The sequence below is a fragment of the Saimiri boliviensis genome, chromosome 14, assembly GCF_048565385.1.
Source record: "Saimiri boliviensis isolate mSaiBol1 chromosome 14, mSaiBol1.pri, whole genome shotgun sequence".
Taxonomy (NCBI): domain Eukaryota; kingdom Metazoa; phylum Chordata; class Mammalia; order Primates; family Cebidae; genus Saimiri; species Saimiri boliviensis.
In genome coordinates, this window is record NC_133462.1 from 62,103,620 (window position 1) to 62,109,700 (window position 6,081).

Here is a 6,081-nt window from a genome sequence, read left to right on the forward strand (position 1 = left end):
TGTCACATACATAAACCTCTCCACTTAGATGTCTAAGGGGAATCTATCTGAAGCTTAATATGTGAATTGAACTATCTGGACACTGGCTGGGTGTGGTGGTTCATGCCTGTAATCCCAGCACTTTGGGAGGCCAAGGTGGGCGCATCACTTGAGGTCAAGAGTTTGAGACCAACCTGGCCAACATGGCAAAACCCCATCTCTACTAAAAATGCAAATTAAAAAAAATTAGCCAGGCATGGTGGTGCAAGCCTGTAATCCCAGCTACTCAGGAGGCTGGGATGAGAGAAGCGCTGGAACCCGAGAGGGGGAAGCTGCAGGGAACCGAGATCACATGACTGCACTCCAGCCTGGGCAACACAGTGAGACCGTTTCAAAAAATAAAAACAAAAAATAAGTATTATCTGGGCACTTGTTCGGAAAACGAATGCAGTGTTTTTGAGCCCACAGGGATAAATAGAGAACGCAAGAAGTTAAGAGCTGTGAGGAGCTGGATGTAAGAAGTTAAGAGCCTTGGGTTCACTCGTGTGATTCCATCATGTTATAATCATATTTGCATAGTGACCAGCAGGGATGGTGTGGATTTCATGGATGTTTCTGGTAAACTGAACTCATTACAGTCTCAAAATATAATAACTATACCAAGAGAGACTTGAGATCCTGATTTCAATAAACACTGAGAAGTAGGACAAAGCACTTGGTAAAAATATGAAAAAGTCCCCAAAGTCACCCCATCTGGAGTGCAGTGGCACAATCTCACCTCACTGCAACCTCCACCTCAAAATCCAAGCAATTTTCATGCCTCAACCTCCCAAGTAACTCAGATTACAGGCCCATGCCACAATGCCTGGCTAAGTTTTGTATTTTTAATAGAGATGGGGTTTCACTATGTTGGCCAGGCTGGTCTTGAACTCCTGATCCCAATTAATCTGCCCACCTTGGCCTCCCAAAGTGTGGAGATTACAGGCATGAGCCATAGCACCCAGCTGAAAAAGTCTCCAAAGTCGTGGTTGGCAACATCCAAAGCATCAGGTAAGGCACCAGAAAGGAACCCTTGACACCCACTTCAGACATCCTTGTGATTTCTCTAAACTCCAAATCTGATCACATAGCTCTCTTGCTTTAAATCACGTATCAGCTCCTCACCTTTTATGGGATTGGATGTCATGTCAGCTTCTCCACACAGCATCCAAGGCCTTTCACAGACTGGCTCCTCACCCACCTGTTCTCTAACCCCCGACTTCCTGCCAGTCAACTGCAGTGATGGGGACCACTTGCAGTTATCCAAACACATCTCTACACTTTCGTTCATGCTTTTTTCTCTACCTGAAATGCTCTTTCCCTATTTATTCACCCAGAAAACCCTGACTCAGCCCATCCCCTGTGCAGCTCCCCATGAGCTTTTTCCTTTTTCCCACAGCAGAATGACTTTATTTATCCTCTGGGTTCCTTTAACCCTTTCGTACATCTTTTAGCCCGTGACAATGTCATTATTTGTTAACTGATTTGTCTCCCAACTAGACTCTGAGATCTTCAAGGTAAAAGTCTGATGTTTGAGTCTTTTAAATCCTTGATGCCCAGTGTCATTCCTAGAATACAGTAACTGCTTAGAAAATGCGTGATAAAATGAATAAATGTGTGAACAGCTGAGCCCTTGCCAGAAAAAAAAAAAAAAAAAAAAAAAAGAGTATGTAGTTATAGTAGTATTCCACTAGAGGGAGCAATGCAAAACTTCATGCCCTCTAACAGCATTTTAGGCTTGTTCTCAATTAAAGTAAATTAAAATATTTCCCATTTTAAGCTAGACCTAATGTAAATCAATCCCTGATACACCTGAGGAAACATACTTATAAAAGTTTGCTATATTCCAGGTCTTGAGTTTCACAGTGGTTACTTCTTATAGGTACAGATAAATAGAAAGGGCAGGGGCCCTATGTACTCATATTTTATATTTTTATGTTATGTGGCGTCCATCACAAAGCTCTGCTCTTCACAGACATAATCTCATTTCTAAAGCCTGCTCCATCTAGAAAGCTTATGGCTCCACATGCAATAAATGCTGTGGAATCCGATGACTATACAGCTTTCTAATTTCCTGTTGTCCTATATCCTTCATATCCTGTCTTGATCACATACACTTACTATTCATGAGGTCAGTAGACACAACTCATACAGCCTCAGATCTAGCTAGAATTTAGATCAATTTTGAGTTCAATACTCGTGTTCAATGAATGTGTCTGGCTGACACATGCTCAGCCTGAGAGCAGCATCCCCCTGCCTGGGTAAATGTGTCCTTGGAGATTCCTTAGCATCCAGCATTGTCCAGTTCAGTATTCAGCACAGTGGATTATAATTGTCTGTGTACTTATCTACATCCAGACAGAACTGTGGAGACTGGCATGATCTTATTCTTTCTCCTAGCCTCAGCTGCCAGTATAATACCTGGCACATGTTAAGTGTTAGATAATTTTTTTTTAAATGAATAGGTGAGCTAATTCTACAATTTTATAAGGGCAGTGAAAGACTGATTTCTGCCAGCACTCTCAGGGAGAAGCTGGATTGCTTTGGGTGTGTACACAGACATACGTGCATACATGTGGTAGAAGAGCTGGTCTTGTATGTAGGAAACTGTCTGATTTAAGGCTATTAGGAAAACACACACACGCACTCTCTCTCTCTCTCTCTCTCTCTCTCTCTCTCTCTCTCTCTCCTTCCCCAGAATCTTCCCAAATCAGAAGCTGAGGTGTCTGACTTTCACTATTAGAGAGTCATACCTTTGGATATACATGGCTTCCTCTCAATATATCTTGAAACCAAGTGACCTTGTTATCACAAAAAAAATTAAATCTCAAACTCCCCAGCATCTGAGATGTATCGTCAAGCAGTGCTTCCCCCAGCTCTGTTGGGAATCTCAGATAGACCTCTGCTTACTTTCTGTATTTTACATTAGAAAGTGACTGACTTGTGTCTTTAAATATATAGCTGTATGTCAAGTAGGTTCTTTCAATATATATATATCATAATATTTGCAAAACAAAACATACAAATTTGTATAACTCCATGAATTCATAATGATATTAAAAATGAAAACCAAAATTTAATTGGCCACCGTTAAATCTAGTGATCAACTTCTTATGTTGAAAATTGGCAAATGAAGGGAAAGAATCAAGCATTTATTCTTTCCTATACAAACTATATCACTGGGTAACCAAAATTTAATTAAGGTAGAAATTTATCTTCACAACAATTCAGCAACTAAGTAAACAGTAAAAGACAGAATCAGAGTATCACTCTGTGAGCTAGAATTAGCATTCATGAATTAATGAATTTAGACATTGAGCATCAAAGTCTGGTAATATCACAAAAAGAAAGGCAACCAGACATCATATGTCTTCTTATATGTAACAGACCAGCTATAACAAAGTCTGCTCAAACTTCTAGATCCAACAATCAACTGGTAAGAAATATAGAGAGGAGCACAACATGTTAAACTAACAAAGAATTTTTAAAAGACAACATTTATGAGACAATCAAAAATGTGAACCCTGGCAGTATATATGACGATATTAAATAGTTAGCACTTTTTTAGGTGAGATAATGCCATTGACGCTACATTAAAAAAAACCAACCCTTAACTTTTAGAAATGCACACTAAAATCTTTACAGAAGAAATAATATGATGTTCGGGATTTGCTTAAAAAATAATGCAGAGTAGGGACAGGGCAGTGGTTGGGCGTATAAATGAGACAAGATGGCCTTGAGTTGATATCGGCTGAAGCTGAGCAACAGGTATATGGGAGTTCATTCTTCCATTTTGTCTACTTTTGCATACACTTGAAATGTGCACTATAAAACATTTTTTTCTTTTAAATTATTAACTAATTCCTAAACATTCTGATATTCTTGTCCTAAGGGATAGCTATCCCTCTCCCACTCCTGGAGATCATTATCCTAGAGAATCTTCTGGAAATTGCAAATATCTCAAGGAAAGTAACTTGTTAATTCATTAACCGCTGTCTGTAAATTAATATAGAAGGTTATCTCCTGGACTGCCTTTAACCTTGAAAATACGGAGTGCCTGTGAGTAGAGGTAAAAGAAAACCTTGCAGGAGGGGAACGGAAGGGCAGAGGGAGGGAAGGAGAAAGAGGAAGAACGAATTTTGTCTTCATGACAGTTTTCCCAAGGCCATCATGTGTTGGCATATACATCTTCTTTGTGCAGGTTTTACTAAGAGAACTTTCACTGGAGGCATAAAAAAATGCTTACATTCTTGGCTCTTAGGTTAAATTTTCACAAAGGATTCTTTTTTCTGTTGTCAGAGGCTAATATAAATATTTTTAGGACAAAAAGGACTCTTTTTCCATTACCCAGTGAGCCAATGATGAGACTGTTTGGGTGGGGCTAGGGTGAATTTTTGCTTGCACCTGAGAACCGTCTAGACCTGTACACAAGACCACAAGGATGTGGAAACCAGGAGAGTAAGAGTCACCTCAAGCGCCTGGGAATACAGCTTTCATAGAAGATCTCTGGAAGAACACCAAGAAAGTGGTTGCCTCTGGGGAAGGAAACTAGGTCACTTAGGATATGTTGGGACGGGGAAAAAGGATGGCTCTTTATTGTTATAGCCAAGTTATACTGTGGTCAGCACCTTAAACTATATGATGACATCTTGCAAACAGGCTTTTGTTGACCTTCGTGACTGTACTTTTTATCTTAAAATTAGATAGAAGACAAATGGCTATTTGTGGGTTCCTCGGCTAGCCCGGTTGCTGGGCACCACCCACTCTGTTTGCAAGTGTTCCTCCTATTCTTTGGCCCTGTCCTCCCTTCCCCACCCCAGCCTCTCCGAATCTAATGAAGAGTAGCAGACGGTCACTAGGATGGACACGAATCACATTCTAATAGTTTTATCACAACTTTTACAGTGGGATATGGTATTGGGGAAAACCCAAATTTCCCACAGAAGTAGTCCAATAGCAGAGCCGTTCGATGCTCCTGTTTTACCTTAAATACTCAAGTAAATTCTGCGGCTTATGATTTAAGCACTCTGTTTCTATAGAACATGGAATCATAAGTCACCACTGGGAAAAGGGTCTCACCATCTTAACCTGTGTCTCAAGCAGCCCTGCACACTTCGCAAATCCCTGGAATACTGAGTCTACTTTTATATTTTTGCTTTTCCCTGGTTATTTAAGTGTTATTTACATACATTAAATTCACCCACTTTAACTGTACAGTTTAACTTTTTTTTTTTTTTTTTTGAGACTGGGTTTTACTCTGTTGTTACCCAGGCTGGAGTGCAATGGCGTGATCTCGACTCACTGCAACCTCTGTCTCCCCGGTTCAAGTGATTCTCCTGCCTCAGCCTCCTGAGTAACTGGGATTGCAGGCGTGCGCCACCACACCCAGCTAACTTTGTATTTTTAGTAGAGACTGGGTTTCGTCATGTTGGTCAGGCTGGTCTCAAACTGCTGACCTTAGGTGATCCACCCGCCTCGGCCTCCCAAAATGCTGGGATTATAGGCATGAGCCACAGCGCCCGGCCGCGGTTTAACTTTCCTTATTGTATACGTGATGTAACTACCAGCACAATCAAAATATAAGATGGTTCCTTTACCTTCAAACGCTTTTCCACCCCCTTTCGTCCAAGTTCAGTTATGAGACACCGGATTGGGTCTTTCCTAGCACCGACTGAAGGTGATTTCAGTAAAGTCACTCTACCTCTCTAGACGTGTTTCTGCTGTTGCTAAATGAGGTATGCTGGAACAGATTTATCTCCGGGGAACTCTTCCAATATTTACAGAAAACGCGAGAGTTGGGCGAGGGTGGGAATCTCAGACTTGTGGGCCCCATGCTTGATATAACACACGCAAGTGGCGGACCCCAATGTGTAAAAGCACGTGGTTGCATCCGTTAAGGTTTTTCTCTCTTCTCTTGCCAGCGTGCTATCCTTTCTAAGCATCAGCTTCCTCATCGGCAACATCAGGCTTATTAACAAGACCTATTTGCGCACTGTCGTGATGATGAAGTGAGACGTTCAAGCACCCTTAAACGTTGGTTGATATTTTTACTGCAGTATACTG